This window comes from Cygnus olor, chromosome 4, assembly GCF_009769625.2.
Source record: "Cygnus olor isolate bCygOlo1 chromosome 4, bCygOlo1.pri.v2, whole genome shotgun sequence".
In the NCBI taxonomy this organism is placed as follows: domain Eukaryota; kingdom Metazoa; phylum Chordata; class Aves; order Anseriformes; family Anatidae; genus Cygnus; species Cygnus olor.
This window is the reverse complement of record NC_049172.1, coordinates 14073354-14094214: the sequence shown is the minus strand read 5'-3', so window position 1 is coordinate 14094214 and position 20861 is coordinate 14073354. Positions and strand designations below refer to the sequence as shown.

At 40.8% G+C, this 20861-nt stretch overlaps 1 long non-coding RNA gene across 1 annotated transcript; it reads right to left on the bottom strand.

The window, feature by feature from the left end:
* Window positions 1–10434: 10434 nt before the first annotated feature.
* Window positions 10435–20360, bottom strand: LOC121069933. The gene is made up of 4 exons (XR_005819770.1): window positions 20240–20360; window positions 19752–19862; window positions 17383–17516; window positions 10435–13114 (listed from the first exon to the last, which is right to left on the bottom strand). It is a non-coding gene; the product is annotated as an uncharacterized LOC121069933 (long non-coding RNA).
* Window positions 20361–20861: the final 501 nt, after the last annotated feature.

Below are 20861 nucleotides of genomic sequence, written 5' to 3'. Positions count from 1 at the left end.
TATTACAGACCTGTAGCATGCTGACCTCATACTAGAGAATTCAGAAAGCTGCTGTTCTTAAATAGAAGGAAGTCTGGAGCAATATAAGTGGTAAACTCAGACCCCGCAGCACTACTCCCTGAGCTCTGGTCCTGCCAGCAGTCTTCTGCTATGGATCAGCACAAGCAGATGAGGATGAGACCGTGATGGCTCTCATGAATGGCCTTGGGCTGAAGGAAGTTTTGCTGATGATTCATTAGCACATTTCTCTAAGTCAAGCAAGGTGTATTAGAATTGCTGTGCTTTGGGCTGAAGCTCTCTGCAGCCCTACTGTCTGCTATAAGATTTGACAGCAATTCCAAAACTTAAGAAAGGAACTGGATTCTGGTTCTCCTGAAAAAAAATAAATAAGAAAAAGAAAAACACACAAAAAACCCCATCAACATTGGGAACATCCTTATTCTATCTTTTGCATTCTTTCTATGACATTTTCCATGCCCTGTACTCAGCTCTGACAAAAAGGTGTTGGCAACATAGATACCCAACAAGGACCATTAGCTTACCATTAATACCCTTCTTAATTTAATAACTCTGTGCTTTTTAATGCCAATTCCACTGTTTCCAAGCAAGGACTAAAACATGCTCCCAGACATTTCCATAAAGAGCACTGAATGCATACGATGTACATGCCATTGTATTCAGTACGCTTAGGAAACAGATAATCCTATTCATCTAGCTTTGCCTTATCTACTTAAATAGGTTCTCACGTACCAGGTGCCTTCAGTGTTTGAGTATTGAAATTGCAGAGTACATACATTATTAATGCTTCTAGGAACAGACATAGTACTTCATAAAATATAAGCAGTAAGATTTCAAGGCAGTGGCACTACTTGCTTTTAACAGTAGTGAAAAACCATATCCAGGAATCTAAAACAGCTTAATGCTCTACTGAATAGAGAGAAATAGCAAGCTAAGCTATACAGAATATGGCACTATCCCAAGCCACACTTGAATAAAGAGCCAAACATTTTGTAGAAAGATTCTGCAGTTACAGCTAAACAAAATATACAGTACCCAGAAGCATGAATGAAGCATCCTCAGTAAGACATCCTACCCCCCAAAGGGCTTCCAGGTGGGTTACACGGGCTAAATCCCACATTCACAAAGCTTAACTTCTGCCCAGTGCAAGGTCTCTCCAATGCAAGGGTAAATTTCTCAGAAGTGGAGGTCAGACTTGCTGTTATGCCAATGGAAAGAAACTGGTGCATCTTTATAGCACCTTATTAAATCCTTAAAATAATGGGAGTGATGAACTCCATAGTTCAGGGCAAGCACATCTCCTATATGATGATTTTTCTAGTGACAAGCAACGCAGTAAATCACCTTGTATTACAACTCCACCTACCAATGTCACCAAGCGTTGCTTTGCTTTTCCATTTCAGAATCTGTATCTCTCATCTAAAAGCTACCACCTTCTACCTCCGTGTTAAATATTTCCAGCTTTATTCTGAGCTATCCAAGAAGTCACAGTGAAGAAATAAAAGGCTGGATTCTACGGCTGGTTTTAGTGCGTTTAGTGCACAGTACATTTTATACTTTAATCCACATGTTTAATAGGTTAGAAAGTTTAAAACCACAAGGCTGCAAACTTCCTGCAGGTGAGTCCCATTGCTACCTTCCGGCAGTGTTATTTACTACTATTGGAACAATTTGCAGTTTGTTGAAGTTGTGAAACCAGTGAAGGTGGTATCGTGCACCTGTAGGCCGGGTGTCCCATAATAGCAACTCCTGCACTTTTCCCCATACAATTCCTGCATTTTTCCCCTTTTCTCTTGGACTACTCTTCATGGAAGGAGCTACTGTATGCTGTGGCTAACCTAGAGTAAATATCATGCAGATTATGCCAGCTGCTATGGGCAGGCCAGCAGTCAAGCTAGCTGCTGCCCAACAATTCCTAAGAGCCAAGTTTTGTGTCCTGCTCTCAGCAGGGGCACTAATCTGCAAAGCTCACCTCTTCCATCCACTACAACACAATTACCTTAGATAGTCCTCTATGCAACTGGGCCAAGAGATTTTTACAAGTACTGAAGGAACTGCCTAACAATTTAATTGCCTCAGTCACTCCTCTTGGAAAACAGGGCTAAAAAAAATCAGGACTACAGAAATAAACACCAGTTACCTGAGAGCCCACTGACAACCATCTTCTCCTCCTAATCCAAATCACCCTATCATCCTTTCATCATCTACAAATAGACACACATATGCATACACATACACACTTACTTGTACTGGCATTTTAATTTTTCAAATCATGCCTTTTCATTGCTGTTAATGACATGAAACCTTCTATTTGTTCTTAACATGGAATACAAAAAAAAAAAGAAGTAAAAAGATACCTGCTTCTCCAAAACATCAAATTATATTCGAATGAGTGATAGGAAAAATAAAAGTGTATGCATTTAGCACATGATAAGTGTGGCAGTTCTCTCTTATGAAAGAGGGGAAAGCATCTGAGCAAAGTCAGTCAGGCAAGGGTTTACCGATTACAGGATCCTCTTTGCAATTGTATCTGGGGTTGGGTGAAAAAAATGGTGAGGGAATCAGGAGGGATGAAAAATAAGACATTAAGAAAAAAAGAAAGGTAGTTGCATTACCTACATGCGTTACACAAATAAGATAGGGAATGATTAAGTAGGAAAAAGTGATAAAGGAAAGCTTCTGTTAGGGGTGCAGAAGCAGCCGAGCAGGGCCTGAACTTTGACAACAGCTCTGAATAATTAGGAAAGAACAAAAGGACCCCAGAGGAGCCTCCAAAGGGATCTCATGTTGACATGATGGACTGGATGTTCTGCGTTTGAGGTTATTCTCACTAAACACACCGGTTCCTTAAGTATTTTTTGAAAGAAAGTCCAATTCCTCCCTCCCCACCCAGCAGCCCTCAATCCACCCTCTCACTTCCAGTGTCACTTTCCCAAAGCTGAAAGGAGTCCTCAAGCACTGCCACCGGCTCAGGGAAGTGGATTGCTCTGTTCAAGTTCCTAGCAGGTCTAAGCCATCAAGAAGGAACCACTGCTTTGTCGCCTGGCAACTCAAAATAGCTGTCAGTAACAAGGCTCACAAGGTAGAAATTTCCAAAGCACCTAGCTGCTTAAGATCCATTTCTGAAAGATGCTTAGGAGTTTAACTTCTACTAAGGTTCCTATTTGACTTAAGAAGGCCTTTAAAATTGCTTTCTAAGTTCAGGTAGTGTTTAAAACATGGGCTTTGGGCTAGCATGGAAACAAAACTGAGAATATAGTAGGATTTTCTAAAAGTACCTGACCCACTTTTGGGTTTCCATATATCCCTTCCACCACTTATCTGCACCCTTTATTTGTGTCTTTTTCACAAGGCACATCTGCAAACTGTATCACTTGCCCTGAGAGCTGAATGGAGATCATCTGTAGAGCAAACTTTGGTTTGATTTGATTTTTTTTGTTTCGGGATGAAAGCAAATGCTTAAGGAAGCTTTATAGAGTCTACTCTGACATGCCGATATATGACAGCTGGCTCCAGGTAAAGCAATCCATCAGGTCCTTGCTTGTGCCTATTTGCAGGGATTTAAGAGACAGGGATGAGTTTCCAAAACACAGCATGTGGCTTTAAAGCTGTGAAATCTACTCTCCTGCTGTACACCGAGAGGGCTGCAGGCACGCAGATATGTCAATTATTTTCCTTGACCAGCTTGTGAAACAACCCTTAATCCCTAAAATGTTCTGACACTGAACCTACAGAGTTCCCGCTACAGAGAGAACAGCCAGGAACATACTGTATATATTACCTTCCTACACACCAGTTTATTTATAGCATAATTGGCAGAGCGTAGCTATTGTAAGAATGAAAATGAAGAGTGCACATCAGTTTCTACTCCTCAGAACGAAGGTCTTTTTCCAGCTAGGGAAGTATCTGCAATGCTGGTTAAGTCAGCTAGGACAATCCACTGAAGTTAGCAGGCAACAGATCCCATCTGGGCATGTCGGTGGCAAGGAAGATACTCTGAATGGGACATGCTAGGCCAAGAGCAGGTACCTGTGTCCTGTACAGAAACAACGGAGAACAAAGAGAATACCTAAGTGTCTGATGCCCATCCGGGAACTAGGAAACATTTAAACCTTGCTTTCTCCAATATACCCACTTCACTCCTCCCTAATACTAGACCTAACAAGCTAAAAAAAATGCCACGTGTTTTAACCAGCTCTGTCAATACCTGCTTTAGTTTAAAATCTGTTTATGTCAGAATCTGAGAGCAAGCTGGCCGCTTGCATTACAACGGATGGTAAGAGCAGACAGCTAGGGAGAGACTCCTGTGGGTTTCCCACTGCCTGCCAATGCAGACAAGTTACGGAAAGCAGCAACTAAACTGCTAAGAATGCTTTCCCAAAATATACAACACTCCAGCCATGGCCCTGTGATTCTCATTTAGTTTTTAAGAAGGGTTTAGCTCTTGTATTTAGATCTAAATCGCCAAAATTTTCCCGAAGGCAAAGGACACAGTCACGAGAGTTTAATTAACAATGGGGGGACAGAAAAAAAAAAAAAAACAAACCACCAACAACACAATGCCAAGATTTGCCTGGAGTTAATGAAAGCACCCAGTTCTAGTTAATTTTCCTTCTTTCTTGCTAAAGCTGATAAACACACAACAATGCACCATAAAAATGAGCAAATTTCTTTCCCTATGCAGTCTGGCATCTACACGCAGCTGCAAAGATAGATAGTGAGAAGGCTTAGACCCAGCTGGCAGAAACGTCAGGTCTTTCAGCTCTATATCTCTATTATATCAAATACAAAAAATACAAACAGCATCAGCTCGTAGCTGTGCCAGTCCTTGGGAAATGCAAGTATTTGGATGTAGAAGAGAGATTGGATAAATCTAAACCTGGACATGGCTGGAGAAATTACAAGGAAGCAGGGTGAAAGGAAGAGCCAGAAATAACTTTAAACGGCTTGCTTTCACTTCACTATGTATCACCAGCTCTCACATTTATCTCTCCTTTTACACATGCCTGATCTAAAAATTACTGGAAGCTGCTCTCTGGCCTCTTTATTGATGGACCCTTCTCCCACCGGCAGAGGACCAAGGTATCGCACCCACCCTCCAACAGAGGCTGGGCAAGAATATCTGCCCACTTCTTATCTGAGATTAACTTAAAAACAATGGCTTGTGCAATGCTGCTTTCTTCACAGCTGCTGGAGCCAACACCTTCCTACAGCAAACACCCCCTGACACAAGTCAGGGTGACCAATTTAGGAAGAACCGAGTGCATTTCTTATTTTTATTTTTTGGTCTTCATATTTGAAAATAGGGTAGGATGAGTCTTCCAGGGATTGCTGTTGACTTGGAGGGATCACGTTGCCCTCCGTGATCAGAGCAGGGATGTTACCTAAAGAGGCTGGCACTAATTCGTGGTGAATTGGCTGTTGTTACGACAAAGACTTGCTGTAAACATGAGTTTAATTGGCAATAGGCTAATACCTATGAAACTCCCCACTGAAGTTAGCTAAAAGATCATAATCTTCAGCACACTCAAGGAAAAACAAACAAACAAACAAACAAACAACAACAACAAAAAACAGTTCATTTTAGAGCTCTCTCAAAACTTAGCCTATTTTTTAGCTCTTAATTCTATCTCCAAATCCAAAGTCTTAAAGATGAGCTAAGAGAGGGAGCAAAACAGAGAAGAGTATTCACATGCAGCTTCTGTCTGAATGGTCAGGGTATGATGGTGCTGTTAGGAGGATACAGATAGGTTGGCAAGTACCTGTTTTCCATCCATCCTGAAAACAGAAAGGCTTCATTTTCTAATACCCTGAATAGAGCTATAAACAACATGATTTCACAAGCAAATTGTTTTTTTTTTCAATATGTAATTTCTTCCAGTTCCAAACTTTGACATCATCTATGTAAAGAAAAGCCACGGTTCATACATTTGCGCACACACCTTGCCATCCTGCACAGAACATGGGAAGACTGCGAATCCAGATTTCTGGGATGACTTTGCCTGCTTCAGCATGGGGCCAGTAGATCTCAAATCCCCACACTGCCAGAACCAAAGGTCCAAGAAAACTGATTACTCATCAGGCTCAAGGGAGCCCTAGCAAACCCCAGGACCACACTCCCTAGGTTCTGCCTGACCTCAGGAACCAAAATGCTTGCAAAGCTCCTGTAACTGGCTTCCACAGAGCTACTGTGCCTGCAGGGTTAATCCAGTCTGCCAGGAAATAGGTCTGGAAATGGAAATGTCAATTGTTGGAAAATTTGGTTTTATAAAACCAAATGCTGTGAGGCTTTGGCAGTGATTCTCCTAAGCAGCTCTAGATCTCATCTCAGAGAGAGCGTGTTGCTGTGACCAAGCAGTTTACTTTCAATGGTCTTCTAATGGCTGTGAAGGGAAGTCTTCTCTGCACAAAAAGTCTCGGGAAGACCGGCACTGCTTGGACTCAGTTCAAAGACTACAAGAGTACAGAAGCTCAGCCTTCTCCTACATATGGTCTTTCCAGATTGCAGGAAGGCATGTTCCTCAAATAGCGTATGGGAAGTTGCTCATCTGCTGCCAAAGGTATTCAGTAAATTAGCAGTGAGCATCACTTCTCAGATAAGCTGATTGCTAGAGCAGTGGGAAACTGTGCTTGGAGAGCAACTGGGTGTTGGTCCAAATGTCTCTGCTTGAATGACTGAGGCCATGAATCCTCTATCATTTCCTCTCAATGTTAATTTTCAAAAAATGAAAACTTTGATGCTGTAAAAAGTCATTCTATGTTCCTTCAACTAAACCAAGACCAAGTGATAGAAAGTAAAGCATTGCTGTACTTTGCCATACAATCGCAAACAAGTAGATGAACAAGATGACTCTGGAAAGTCATATTGATCTATGAAGTTGCTTAAAAAGCTTCAAGGCAACTTTATCAAACCAATGTTATCAACAGAATTTCTTTCTGAGCCCAAACTTGTACACAGAATTCTAAGTCCTCAGAGAATAGCAATGTCTGCCAAACAGCATGCAACAGATGTCATTCACATAACCCCCCGGGACTGTCCCCTGCATTTTGGTTGCTTGCAAAATAAGATGGTCACTTTTTTCTGTTTTCTAGGGTACGCATTTGACAAGCCATTTGTCAATGGAGATGTCCTCATTTGCATTCTTCAACATGACCAGATGCTACCTCCCATGCATTCCTGAAATAGAGCATCCAGGAAGAGATTTCCAGTACGAAATCCCAGTTGCAGTCTTCCCAGATAGGGTTAATTCAAACTGACTCCCAGTCTGAGAAATCTTAAGAATTTTCATCCTTTTCTCCAGAACACTCCACTGAAAATCCAGAGCATTATTCTCTAGGTAAAAAAAAAAAAAAAAAAATTGCTCAAACCGGCATTAGGCACTGGACCCCTGTGCACCAGTGACAGACAGCTGTATTTTGAAACTGGGAAGTTTCACTTAACACTAACTTCTTCAGGAGGTCATTGCTAGTTCAGCATGACAGCCAAGATTAAGGAAACATGGTAACCACCTCGCCAGAAGGGTCCAAAAGAAGCATTTCCAGAGAAATACAATGAAACAGAACCAAAACAGAAAAACTCAAACCAAACCTTGCAGTGTTTGCAGAACGGACTAGCCCCATGATTTACTGGATAAATATGTACCAATCTACTGATCGGTCAATATACAAAAGCTTTTCTTAAAAAGAAAAAAAATATAATCCTCTGTACTTACACAACCCTAGCTGATCCCTACCCCAGGGGATTAAAGCCATTTCTCTCTCAGTAACAGCATCGTGGTCTCACAATGGAAAGGAATTTAACAATAAATTCACAATTCGCAGTGTTCCAGGCCAACAGCAGAAGCAATCATATAAGCAAGTGGTGTAAAACTGGAATTATATCCAAGAAGACAGTTACTGATAGGAGACAAGCCAGTTACTTGAGCAGGTGATTAAAGAGGTTGACAAGTATTCTTGTCCATCCTTCTCATTATTTTTGAAACTTATCTGAAAAATACAGACTTTCCTTCGCATACATATTTGCAAACGCCTTCCTCATTATCCGGAAATTAAAGGATCTCATGTACTTAATATCATTCTTGTTTTGAATGCCTTTCTACAGTATGTATGCATGAAAGTGCATGCACACACACAAACATTTAAATGGCTGCCTTTTAATGAGCAACTTTCTCCTCAGATGGAAATGAAGGCTCACAGAACACATACACCTCTACTGAATCCCAAGTCAACCTCCCAGCCCAAGAACTGTCAGGCTGAAGAGTAAAACTTAAGTCCTGAGAAACTGTGAGCATCTCTGACTTCATCTCTAGGCAAGAGGAGGTCTCCACCTTGTTGTGACACTAACACCTATTTTGGTAATCATTAAAAGACCCCTCTTCTAATCTTTTGACACGTCCCAGTTGCTACTGTTTTTGATGCTTCATTCAGTTACTTCTAAAGCCTAACCTTAAACTGTGCCGTGTTTGACGATATCATAATCTTATACCATTGACCTTTTATTCCCTTCTTTTCTCAGTATTAAATGGTTCTCAATCAGATTTAAATTTACTTCCAACGTCATCTAGACTAACAAAATTAGCTGCCATTGCCTTAACTTCATATTCAAGCATGAAGCTATTTTAATAAATGTCAACGAGCAAATTAAATATTTGAATTTTGATGTTCGTCTCCAGAAGCATAAGAGATTTAATGCTCATCTGAGGAAAACCGTGATTAACATTCAGGTCAGACCCAACCAACAAAACCTGTTAAGTGTTCAGGGCTTACACATTCCTAGTGAGTTTTGGAAGCGCTAGTCATAAGATCTGTTTGCATATAAACACATGTGACAAAACTGACAAGCCAATCATGTACAATTTAAATATTTGCAGATTACTACAACATGGTTATCGCTGGCAGAACTGGTGACATGGATGCTGTTGCTATGGGAGCTGGATTGATGGTTATATAATGCAGGATGCATTTATCCTACCATGCCAGTTAAAGCATGCATGAGATTGCTTTGTAGTAGCCAAGTGTACATCATTTTACTGTGGTCAAATTCTGTTCAGGACATGGAGGAAAACGACGCCTGGCTTTAGCCTGCCTTTGCTTCCCACACAGGCCCTGCAGTGGTTTGTAGTTGCTCAGATACTTTACTGGTATCTGCCAGGTGGGAACGCATCCTATGTTCCAGCCATCTTTGACAGGTCTGCTCGGGGTATTCCTGGCTTACCCAAACCCTCTGACACGTGACTTTGCATTTACAGACTAGCTGCGTATAGAAATACAGCCTGTCCTGTTGATTTAAACAGATGACAAAAGGATATGGAAGGATAGCATGTTTGGGGGGCAGTTTATAACACGTTGTGTATACAGACCTCACTAAACGAGCAGCCCTTCTACTGCATTCTCTGTTACTCCTCCCACATTAATCAGCAACACTCAGCGCCAAGATAAAAAGATGTAGTTTTGGTCAGATCCTTGACTGTCATTAATAGACTCCAAACAAATGCTGTCCTGAAACAAGACAAAAAAACGGATGTGATTGATAGTGTAAACATATAAGAGATGGGGCACTGAATTCGATTTGTGAAGAAGTTAACAAGCAAAAAGAAATCAGCTTTACCTGGAATCCTCCTTGACCAAGGCACGCACAGAACAGTTGTTCACATTGTTAATAACATTGTAAGCTGAAAGCAGAAAACTAATGACAGGAAAACCTGAGCACAAGATGAGTGCTGGCATCCAGCATACCATCTTTAAAGTTAACGGAATCCACTCCCTGTACATCCTACACGAAATGCTCTGGGCCTTGCTGTTGTTTACTGCTCCTGCCTAAGTAATCACTGGGGTAAGGCTGTGGGAAGTAGCTGTGACGGTGACAAGCAATTGGACAGTGCTGCAGCCACAGACAAGCCCTTAGGAAGATTAGTACTGAAAGAACCAAGAACACAATGAACCCAAACCCTGGCCCACAACTCCACTTGAAACAGGAAGGAAAAATCCTCTCAGCAGAAGCACTCTTTTCAGTTTAACCCTGGTTATTAACAGGATCACCCTGAGTCTCAGTCACTGTAATTCACCATTCAAACAGAGCAGGCATGTATACAAAGGAGATGGGCATGCTATGGTACAGCAAACATTTGCTTTCCATCCTCAGATAATCCTACCCATGTGTCATTGAAGTCAGTGCACCAGAAAATTCTAATTTCCCATTAAAGCTAATATTGTGGGCTCTGGGGTCAACTTGTGCTCTCTGTTAAGAGACCGTAAATTCAAAGATTTCAGTGAAGTCATCTCAGATTTATGAAAGTGCATTTGGCCTTGTGACTCCCTGAACTTTATGCCAATTGAGATAATTCCGTGTGTTAAATAAAAATAGAGAAGCCAGGTTATGATCATTTCAACACCAATTTATTTGAAAAGAAGCTCTGCAAAGAAGTCTTCAGAGAAAACTACTATTAAGACAGCATCAAAGGAGCTGAGAAATGAAACTAAAGAGTTGAAGGATGCTCAATTAAAGAACATGACAATCCAAATATAGGCTTTGTTACGAGATGCCACTGATGGAAACAATGGGACCTAACTGGTAGGGAAGGCCTTCTGAAAAAAAGTGTGGAATAGCAGAACCAGAAAACAGAGGCAAATTCTTTCACTGTTAACTTTCTTTGACTGTGCAGAGTTTTAAGGTGCAAAGTTAAGTAAAAGCAGCATTGCCTTCTAGCCTTCCAGAACAAGAAGTGTTCCAGCGCTTGAACCTCAGATCTAAAAGGAGACTAGTCAAGATTAAAAACAACAGAAAACTAAGAAACAAAATGGAGAAAATGTGATCTCTCATGTCCTATGTCTGAAATCTACCTCACCTACCCCATCTGAGTGCTGCCACAAAGAGACCCTAACACAATTCTTTTCCTCCAGACAGGACACATGAGAAAACACAAAATTATCACAAAAGAAAGAGGTTGCTTTCAGTTCAGTCCCCATGCCCTTTACCAACTCCTGATGTTACGTTATGTGACTGCCAGAGAAGTCACCTTCTTTCACTGTTCCCTATGCCAGAAATTTGGAGCTGCTAGGTTGCGCTGCCAGGATCCATATGTTTTGGGATCCAGAGCCTGCTAAATTTCCACCAACTGGAGGCACCCCAGGATACCCGTACCTTGCAGTGGTTCCCTTCCCAGCACCTGTATACCCTTTAGCTATTGCAATAACTAAGGTTGTTAACTAGTAGTCCTCATTAGCAGGTTGGCTATCCAATCTGAGAGTTGCAAAAATAACACAAAGCCCCTTTTATCACTTTGTCTTTGACAGACTGTATTGAGTTTCATCCCAGCTCAAAACGATAAGGAATCAGAAGGCCACATTAAAGGATGTGGTTATGGGGAATCTAAATTCACCGTCCTTCCCAGAAACTAAGAAGTTATAAAGATAACATCTCAAAGTTTTCCAATTTTGACTAAACAAAACACATTGCAAACCTCTTTCCCGTCTAATTTATATGGCATTGCATTTAAGATTGCTTGAAACTCATGTGTCTTTTCAAATGAAGCAAACATCAGCTGCTGGGAAATCTCACAATGGCTTGTCTATTTTTACTTCTTTCAGCATCCTTACTAATTTAAAACACCATCATTCATAATAGCATGTTATTCAAATCTTAGCAAGAACAACCCCTTCAGAGGCCAGTATTTGGTAACGTTCTGTCATACCCAATCAAGTTTAACTGAACAACAATAACGATTGCTTCCGGGACCTGGGATACAACTGGAAGGTAGTTGAAATGGAGCTCAGGATCCTTACCGCTTGCATTTGTTAGCAAATAACTATCATTTACCTACAGTTGGTTTATTTTTTAAACTCCTAATGGTAAGTTTGCATCTGAATATTTTCTTGCCAGAGGAAAGCATCCCTGGGCAGCACGTTTAATACAATTGAGTTTGTTGATTTGTGATTTGTTATTCTCTTCCTTTGTGTTCTAAGCTTCTCAGCCTGCTGATGCATTACCTCCCCATGGGCAATGCCCACCGAGTACATAATGCTGTGATTCAAGGTACTTGATAAATGTTAGTTTGATCCCAGGATATTTGGTTGAAACACCTGCCACATGAAAATAATTTGAATCTTTTTCTGCTGCCAGAAAAAGATCTGTTACTGTGGAAGCTGAAGTGTAGCCAACCTAGATATATCCAGCTCAACTTAGGAACAGAAAGATAGAGTAAGGTTAAAACAGTATCAGCTCTTCCCCTCCAACTGAGAAGAAGAAAAATACTTTTTCTGAGTCCTTCTTAGTATTCTGTATAGCCCAGGTGCAGCCAGCAACAGACCCATTCAATATGTTGTAATACACTTTGGCAGGGTACTCACGCACATCGAGACAAGTTGCAGAATTGCTATCTGTCCTTCCTGACTTTATCAGCTTGTGAAATGATCCTAAACAATCCAGAAGAGTGGTGGAAGTTCGCTACTTTGGGATATCAGATTAAGGAGAACAAAACTGAAGAAATATTCTTAATGGACCAATCTTGTTATGGCAGTGGTATGTCAAGTGCTACAGTCAGGAGGCTGGATTTTAAACATATCTAGGAGCCAACACATGCTGAGAAGATGACAAATAGGAACTTCAAAGGCACTGGTAAATCTAATTCACACTAGTCTTAACCTTCTGATAGAATGAGAAAATCCCACCCCCAAAAGTCCTCATAAACTCAGTAAGATACGGCACAAAAACCTTGACCAGTTGTGTCAGTGCCAAGCCAGGAACCCAGACACAAAGTTTTGGGGGGCCATATTTAGGGTATTCAGGCACTGAATTACCAATGCTTTTGCACTAAAGGATTTGCCAAATTCCCAGAAGAATTATATGGTAGAGTGACGAGGTACCACATTTTCTCAAACCCAAACCAGTGCTTCCTCCAGACTTCTGGACAAGTCTTTGGAGCTTGCATGATGCCCATGTGCCTTTGTATGAACAATCTGCACCAGGTATCCTCCACACACACCAAGGAAGCAAACCTTTCATGAGATGAGTGGCATTTTCCCCAAGCACAACTGCTATCTGTATCACGTGCTACTCATTTGAAGAGTTTAAGGTTTCTGGTCTCCAGAGTGAAATTACCTGTGAATTAAATACAGAGACGAAAACATGGAACTTGCTGATGTTGTGCTGCAGATAATAGAATTTTCTTTGAGGGATTAAATACAGCAACACGGCATTTGTATGTACTACTGGCTCACTTTTTTCAGGTTTTCTATCTTTCATTCAGCTCTGTCAGGGAGAAAATTCTTAACATTTGGCACTTCGCGTAGGTCAGCATTTACCGATTTTCTAAGGCAAAGTCAACGGATTTGTTTCCTTCCATTTATCTGAAATACTGTCTGCTATATGTTTGTCAGTTCAGTCATTTAAAAAAAAAAAAAGCAAAAAACATTCATCTCCACACCAAAGAATTGCACTGTCACTATAATAAATGAATTAAGAAAAGACTGGAGTGAGGGGGTAGATCCTAGATAATTTGAGGATATTTTTATTTGCCACTCCTGAGATTAACTTAGATGGGATGTAAATGCATGAGTTTCTGTGTGCATCACTTTAGCTATCGGTCTCTTTTCTCAGCAGATTTTTGTGCTAAGATTATCTGGTTCTCAAACATCTACTGAAAGATCTGGACAGGGTCGAGTGCTCATGGTGAAACGCTAACACCTAACAAAATACTGCTGCTGGGTGCTGCCATAATAGTGCCAAGTCTTTTGATCAAGGGCCTTCAAACACTACAGGTATCTTTTTGTTGCAATGTCTTGATGAGATGTCCACTGCCTACTTATAAGACTACTGCCACTATGGGGCAGTAGAAATATTATGGTCCTGGGCTGCATCGTTAATTCATAGTATTTTTCCTACAGTGGGATTGGTGTGACTGTAAAGAAGTATTTGCAAATATTCTGCATAACACATTAGCCATTCTCTTGACATCTTTGGTCACTGCCTAGGATTCATTTACCATTGAATAATGATATTCTTCACCCACCAAAACCACGGCAAGTTGTCAGGACTGAGCAGTCACTACAGACATTACCATCAGCAACAGGGGCAATACCAACACTGGCAGCAGCGCATACCAGAGCAGGATGCAGCTCTGCAAACCACACAAGGCACCCAGAACAAAAGCACAACAGTTGTACCTCTGCTCTGCCATACCAACCACACAACTACTAGACCATAGCACTGGGGTGGGTCACACATTGAGAATGGCAAACATTTATAGCCTGCCAGAATGTGCTTCAGGTAGAAAGATGGCTTAAAAGATGGCTCCCTCCCCTGAAAGTTTCTCAAGTACCATTGATCTGCTAAACATGCTGCTTCTAAGCTGTTGCATTGCATAGCTCACTTCAAAACATCAGTACTTCTTACAGCATTAGAAGACTACAAACAATCTTTATGCTTAAAAGTCTTTTCTTTCAGAAAATTTAAAGAAAACCAAAGTACTTTAGTAAATGCAAGTACTTTCGTTTAAAGACAAATGCTTGTGTTTGTGGTAAAGAAAAACAAGAAGTTACAGCACTTGTGGTATTTCTTCATGTCTCAGGACCTTTGAATATTTATTGCCACTGAACTGCAAAGTGCTAGTGACCAAAAACTAGACCCTTTAATTTGAACACTTAAATTGTAGTTAAGGCCCACTCTGAGGTCGCCACCATCTACAAAGCTTGTCAAAAGTCACCAAGATATCACCCCATATACCTATTACAGATGGCAGTGCTGCTTAGTTTGTTCTCAGTTTGCATTACATTATGTTTTCTTCCAAAAGCTGTGGCTGGCCAGGAGGGAACAAGGCACGTATTTGCCTTGTTCTTGTTCCTGCTCTCTAGGCAATAAAGACCCATCCAGAAGGCAGGGGTGGCTCCTTTGATAAAATGGCCCAAGACCCCTGGCTTTAAAGCAGACTGAATGGATCCAAACCCTACGTGCCAGAGCACCATGCCGTGCCGTGAAGTCCCACATCTGATCCTGTGCCCAGCCTGCTCTGTATATTAAAAAAAAAAACCAAGCCCCATACAACCTCTCCCCATTTTTCTGCTGGCTCAGCAGACTGAGTGCAGGGTCAGAGGGATGTGAGTGCATGGCAGGTGCCAGGACCTCATGGTCAGGAAAGTGATGGGAAGGACAGGCTTGTGGTGATTACACTGATCTTGGCTACTATGGATTTCCAGCCTTCATACACTCAGCAGGATGAACCTGACTGGGAAAAAAGGAGAGAAAACCACCTGGTGTGGGACTGGGAGTTTGCGAGGGGAGCAGGCAGCAGCTGACAGCCAGCACTTAAATAGCTAAACTGCAGGCATGACCGAAGAAGACATACAACTGCCTATGAGCTTGTTAAAAACCCAGGATGTCCTGGAAAATTCCTGGACTGGAATAAATGACCTGCCCTGAAAGGGCTCTGTGGACAAATCAGATTTACCTACAAATATTTAATTTTCCTCAACCAGCAGACCTTAGAATTTTAGGGCCAAGTAGGGAAAAAGCAAGAAGACTGAATCCAAGGAGAAGAAAAGACTAGAGTGGAAATGGAACAAAGCTGAAAGTACAAAGAAGAAAATGCTTGACACAAAGCTCAATTGGAAGCAAGGATTTTTTTTTTTTTCTTTGAGCAGAAGGGACATGAATCCTATCCAGCACAGGATGCCTTCTCTTCCCCTTTTCTCTGTATATATACCCAAGCTAGGAAGTATTTCCTTCACACGTTTTTGTCCCCAGAATATATATTTAATCGAGAAAGTTTTGTTTGCTTGTTCCTGAGCAGAAAGATTCTCGGCAGTATAATCCAGTCTGTTCAACTAATAGGTTTATCTTATCCTGTCTTATCATCTACTTCATACTGCTGATTTCTGAAAGTCTCATCTCCAGCATTTCCTGCTTCCAGATGGTCACTAAATAACACGCAAACAAAATAACCCTTGAATTTTCACATTTTAATCTCCAGCAACTATTTATCTTGTGTACCAAACACATCTTTGATTACATTCTCAGTGGGACAATAAAATTATTGCCTCTTATTAAAATCTGATGATGTACACAGGGAAAAAAAAATACAATCGCACAGCTTATCGAGAATAGCAATAAACTCATCTGTGGTGACTTTCAAATATAAAGAACTTAATTCCCAAAGGCAGAAAACAGGTCTGTCCATAGGTTGCTATTAAGAGTGCTGTGGCTTATACCAAGCTGCCTTTTTAAGAGTGGTAGGCTAGCCCACTGAATATGATCTTTGCCCATAAACTTTTTTTTGTTAAATCGTGCTCCATCTGGAGCAATAAATTTCTCTTGCCTCAAACATTAAACCTTCTTTAATCCTAAGGACTAAACAACAGGTGGTAGATTATTTTTCAGAATTAGCAGCCAACTGCTAGAGCAATTCTCATCCCAATTACTTTGTTTTGAGGTTTAAATTTCATAGCTTAATGGCAGCCTATATTTCTTAACAGTAGAAGCTAGAGTCGATCCTACAAGGCATCCCCCATTTTCCCAGTCCCTCCAAAGTAAAGAAAACTTCATAGTCTTTCTTTTAAAGCAAAATACACTTCCTGGCATTAAAACCCTGAGCACAGTAGTACTGCTACTGCAAAACATAGGAAAGATTTCCAAAAGCATTCTGAATTTTCCCAACATTTTCTCCCACTGAGCCTTGGAACATAAATTACCCTTGTACTAAATGGGGACAAGTTTAGACCAGCACTCTACATAGACAGTACATTATTTTTCTGCCTAGCAGAACATACAAAATGTGAAAAACATTCCCTGGGTCAAGTTGACAGGAACACTGAAAATGCAAAAAAAACAAACACCAACACCCCGAACTTCATGCACAGTGTCAGCTCAATTCTATTTAGTACTTTAGATGATTCAAATTATTTTCTTCTAAATTTGATCAGTAAACAAAATAAAACCCACCAAAGTAACACATGCTTTGAAACATTTTTTCATACTAAGCAACAGAAACTTTTCATTTAACATGATGTCATGAAAATACCTTAAATCTAGACTTTTTTTTTTTTAACTTTGTAGATGACTTCTTGAAGACAGACCTTTGCTCCTCAAATTCCTGTTTCAATAAGCTGACATTTTCTGATTAAAAATACTTGCTCAAGAAAATCCTGACAAGTTTTAACGCTAAGTGCTTCTGAAAAATTCCAATGTCAAATGATTTAAACCATTATCCTCAAGTTGTATAGGTGTATATTTTTAGAAGCAGCAGTTTTTACATGGATGGCCATTATGACTGCTGCCATGGGAACAGGCTAGCAGCAGGCTATCATTAGGTACTCAGGAGTCCAGACATCAGCTAAGCCATGGGCATCTCCCTGCTTTCACACACCCTTACGTACCTGATTGTTATGTGACCTGTTTAAGGTAGTTACCTCCTTGGTCCCCACTGAGAGCAGGCACTTCTGGAGGGCAATTCATCTCGTCTGTCACACAGTGATCTCATGACAAGGCTATTCAGGCTCCTCCTCATCAGCTAGAGATGGAGAGCAGCTGCTAGTTTTGAACAGAATACTGTAGTACTTCCACATCTCACAGCAGAGAATGTGGATCATGGTCTGTGTAACTAGAACTATCAAATGAAGGCCAATATGCAGACTAGTTGCCCCCAAGGCTAGTTAGGGGACAAGTGATTGCTTGAAAAGTGATCACCTGAGATTAAAGTGAAGATAAATGAAAGTTGCTGTAAAGAGCTTAGGTTATCTAAGGCCAAAGTTTTTCAGCCAATGCTACTTTTCAAAGACGGCCTCCCTTCAACTTCAGTTCAATCTACCTCCAGTCTGCCATTGAAAATAGAGAGAACCATCTGCCTTGTGAAGTTCACCTCCAGACTTATCGAATTCTTTTAAGTATATTTAGACACAAAAATAATTAAGGCATCACTATATATTGAGTGTGGTAATTGAAAAATCAGGGACTACGCACTTAACTTTAATTAGCAACTGTTCAGTATTTACTTAGGAGCTTGTCATGCTAGAACTTACTGCCAAGGATTTTTGCCATGTGTATTTTCCATTTGGTTTGAAATCAGGGGAGGATGTGGTGTATTGCACAAAGTTATATACACTAATTCAGCGGGCATAATTTTTGAGGTGATTCTAGAGAAGAGCAACAGTGAAGGTGCCATGATTGTTTTTGTTCAGCCCAAGCACATGACAAACTCCAAGCCCTGCTATGGACGTTTGCCAAGCACATGAAACCCCTCCTCCCTCTCCAGCCTAACGCTCTCATGCTGCTGCTGCAGTACTGGGCCCCTCTCCAGACCTGATTCCAACTCAAACCCATTCAACAAGCTGCTGCTGCTCTGCCCTCCTGGCTTGCTGCACTGGCGGTCCTCAAAATACCCTCTTCTTCATGCCCCTGCTATATGAACAGTGGTCCTGCTCTGTTGAACAGGTTATCCAGCTTATCACACTCATCACACCTCTCCCCCCCCACTTGGGGGACTTACTGAGCTCTTTGGTCACCTATTTCTTCTTTCTATTGCTCTCTACCCTATGTGCCCTATACATAAAGACATATTTTATTCATGACAAAAGCCTACCAGTCATCGATCTTATGTTGTGACCATACATGCAGGGAGATGTATGCTTCTCCCATTTAGTTCCATCTTCCCTGCTACCTCAATTTTCTGCCGTTCCCTCTTCAGGCATCTTGTGCTCCTGTAGCCAACCCATCTATCACCATGAGTCAGGGTTAAATTATGAGAGCCTTTATTCTTTCAACACGTACTTTAGCAACTCACCACTAGATTTGTCAGAGATTTGCTTATTCCTGTGACTACACAAGGCCCTTATTTCTACTCTTTTGCTCCAAAGATGATCTGATACGGTTTCTACCAGGATTCAGCTATTCAGACCTACTCCCTGATAAACTTTCCAAGAAGGGAGATGCCGTGATTTATTCTCCATAGCTGTTCTCTTCAAGGCCTTGGGGCTGAGAATATCAATGAGTTGCCAATTAGAGATATATTATTAGAGCTTGATACCTGTAACATCAACAGTGGGACAGGGCCATAAAATCTCCAGTTTTATAGGCTGTAAGACTGCTTACATTAAAAGACCGAAGCAGCACAGGTCACTGACCACTTAAGTCAAAACTCCAGTTACTACCTTTCCTTTGTACAGCCAATTTTCTAATATCTTCCCTTAGATAGTATGTATGCATTGTTTAAAAACAGAACTGCCACAAAGATAAGTTATTCAACACCCACTTCTTTAGAACCTGTGCTTTGTCTGTAATATTTCCAGACAATAGCAATAAACACTTTAATTTTAACCTTAGTAATAACAAAAAGAGAATAATGGTGCTAAAAATTGAATAGACTCATAAATCCACAAGCATAATTTTCAATTAAATTAAGCACCACTTCATTTGTTTTCTTTGATTCTTGACAGCTCAAAACTCAATGGCAGAGAGAAGCTGTCCCTTGGTAAACCCAATCTACTGCCTCTTTCTTTTTTAAGCACAATTTTCTTATAGCCAACATTTGCAAGAATGGAATTATTCGTTTCTAAAAGGCAGACACCATTACTCCCCTTTCTGTTCTGGGGGGAGGGTGGGATGAATGTACATGAAAGATGGTTCTTGCTCAAAATGAAATAATCATAATATCAGAATTTCTACACTCCCAGGGAACACAAGGAAGATAGGCTCCAAATATGCAGAAGTTGAACACACAGCAGAAAAGGGTGAGGAGGGTTTAACTTACAGGAACTTTGAGAACACAGCATTTCATCGGGTTCTTCTCTGTCTCATTACTGGTGGGGAAGAAAGAGGACCTTCCTGGGCTGTGCATACACAGCAAGTATGCAATGCAACCCTGTTTGAAGGAGAAACAGTAGACTGCTAGTGGTGAGAAAGCACTGTGTAATCCTTGAGCCAAGCTACCTGGCCACTCATATGATTGTTACAGGGACATTTTAGCCAGCACCTTTGAGAGCACGTGAGAGACATCATCAAGCACCTAATAGATGTAGGCACATTTGTTCACATGGGGCTATGGGAGATCTGTCACGTGCTTATCCATGAACAGTTTTGAAGCTGAAGCTCTAATAAGCCTACTTAGGGCCCAAATACCAGAAAGATTTGGATGCTTTCACTGCCCTCATAGTAAATAGTCTATTTTGCTACTCACTGCTATTGCCACATGCACGCTTTCAGGTGAGGGTTTGTATCGCCATTATATATCTTTATTACCTGGTAGGAGAAAAGCTATTGGATTTATAATTATCCATTACTGGAACCTGGATACATTTCCCCAGGGAAGCTTTCCGCTAATTCATACTCTTGTCATGTTTGCTGCATAGCATCTGATGTCGTTTTTCTAAATTAGATAAATAAAATATTTATATTTGGTGACCTTGAAAAGAAATGTAGACCAGTAGCTCAGAATGAATTTCCTTGAATTCAATAAATATTAATAGAATACAACAAGCAGCAGAGCAGAAAACGAACGGCTGATACACCCCTAATGAGTGTAGTGGCATTTATTATTTAAATGACCATTAGAAACACTCTTAGCCTTTTGAGGAATTCAGGCAGGAGTAGTAGACAGATGCTCCTGCATGCAGGAGATTAATCATTCCTTCTGTGCAAAGCAGGGCCAATTAATTTGTGTTTTTTTATTATTATTATTTATTTATTTTTCCTCTTCCCAGTAAAGAAAAGCAAATTTAAATTAAAAACTGAATCTTTTCTTTGGTGTCTAACATGTAGTAGGAAGTTCTGCTGTGGCTGCTAGGTAGAAGACATTTCCCAGACAGACTCCTGTAGCCTGGCTATACAGTTTTGCTAATCCTTGCAAGCAAACCATGTTTCA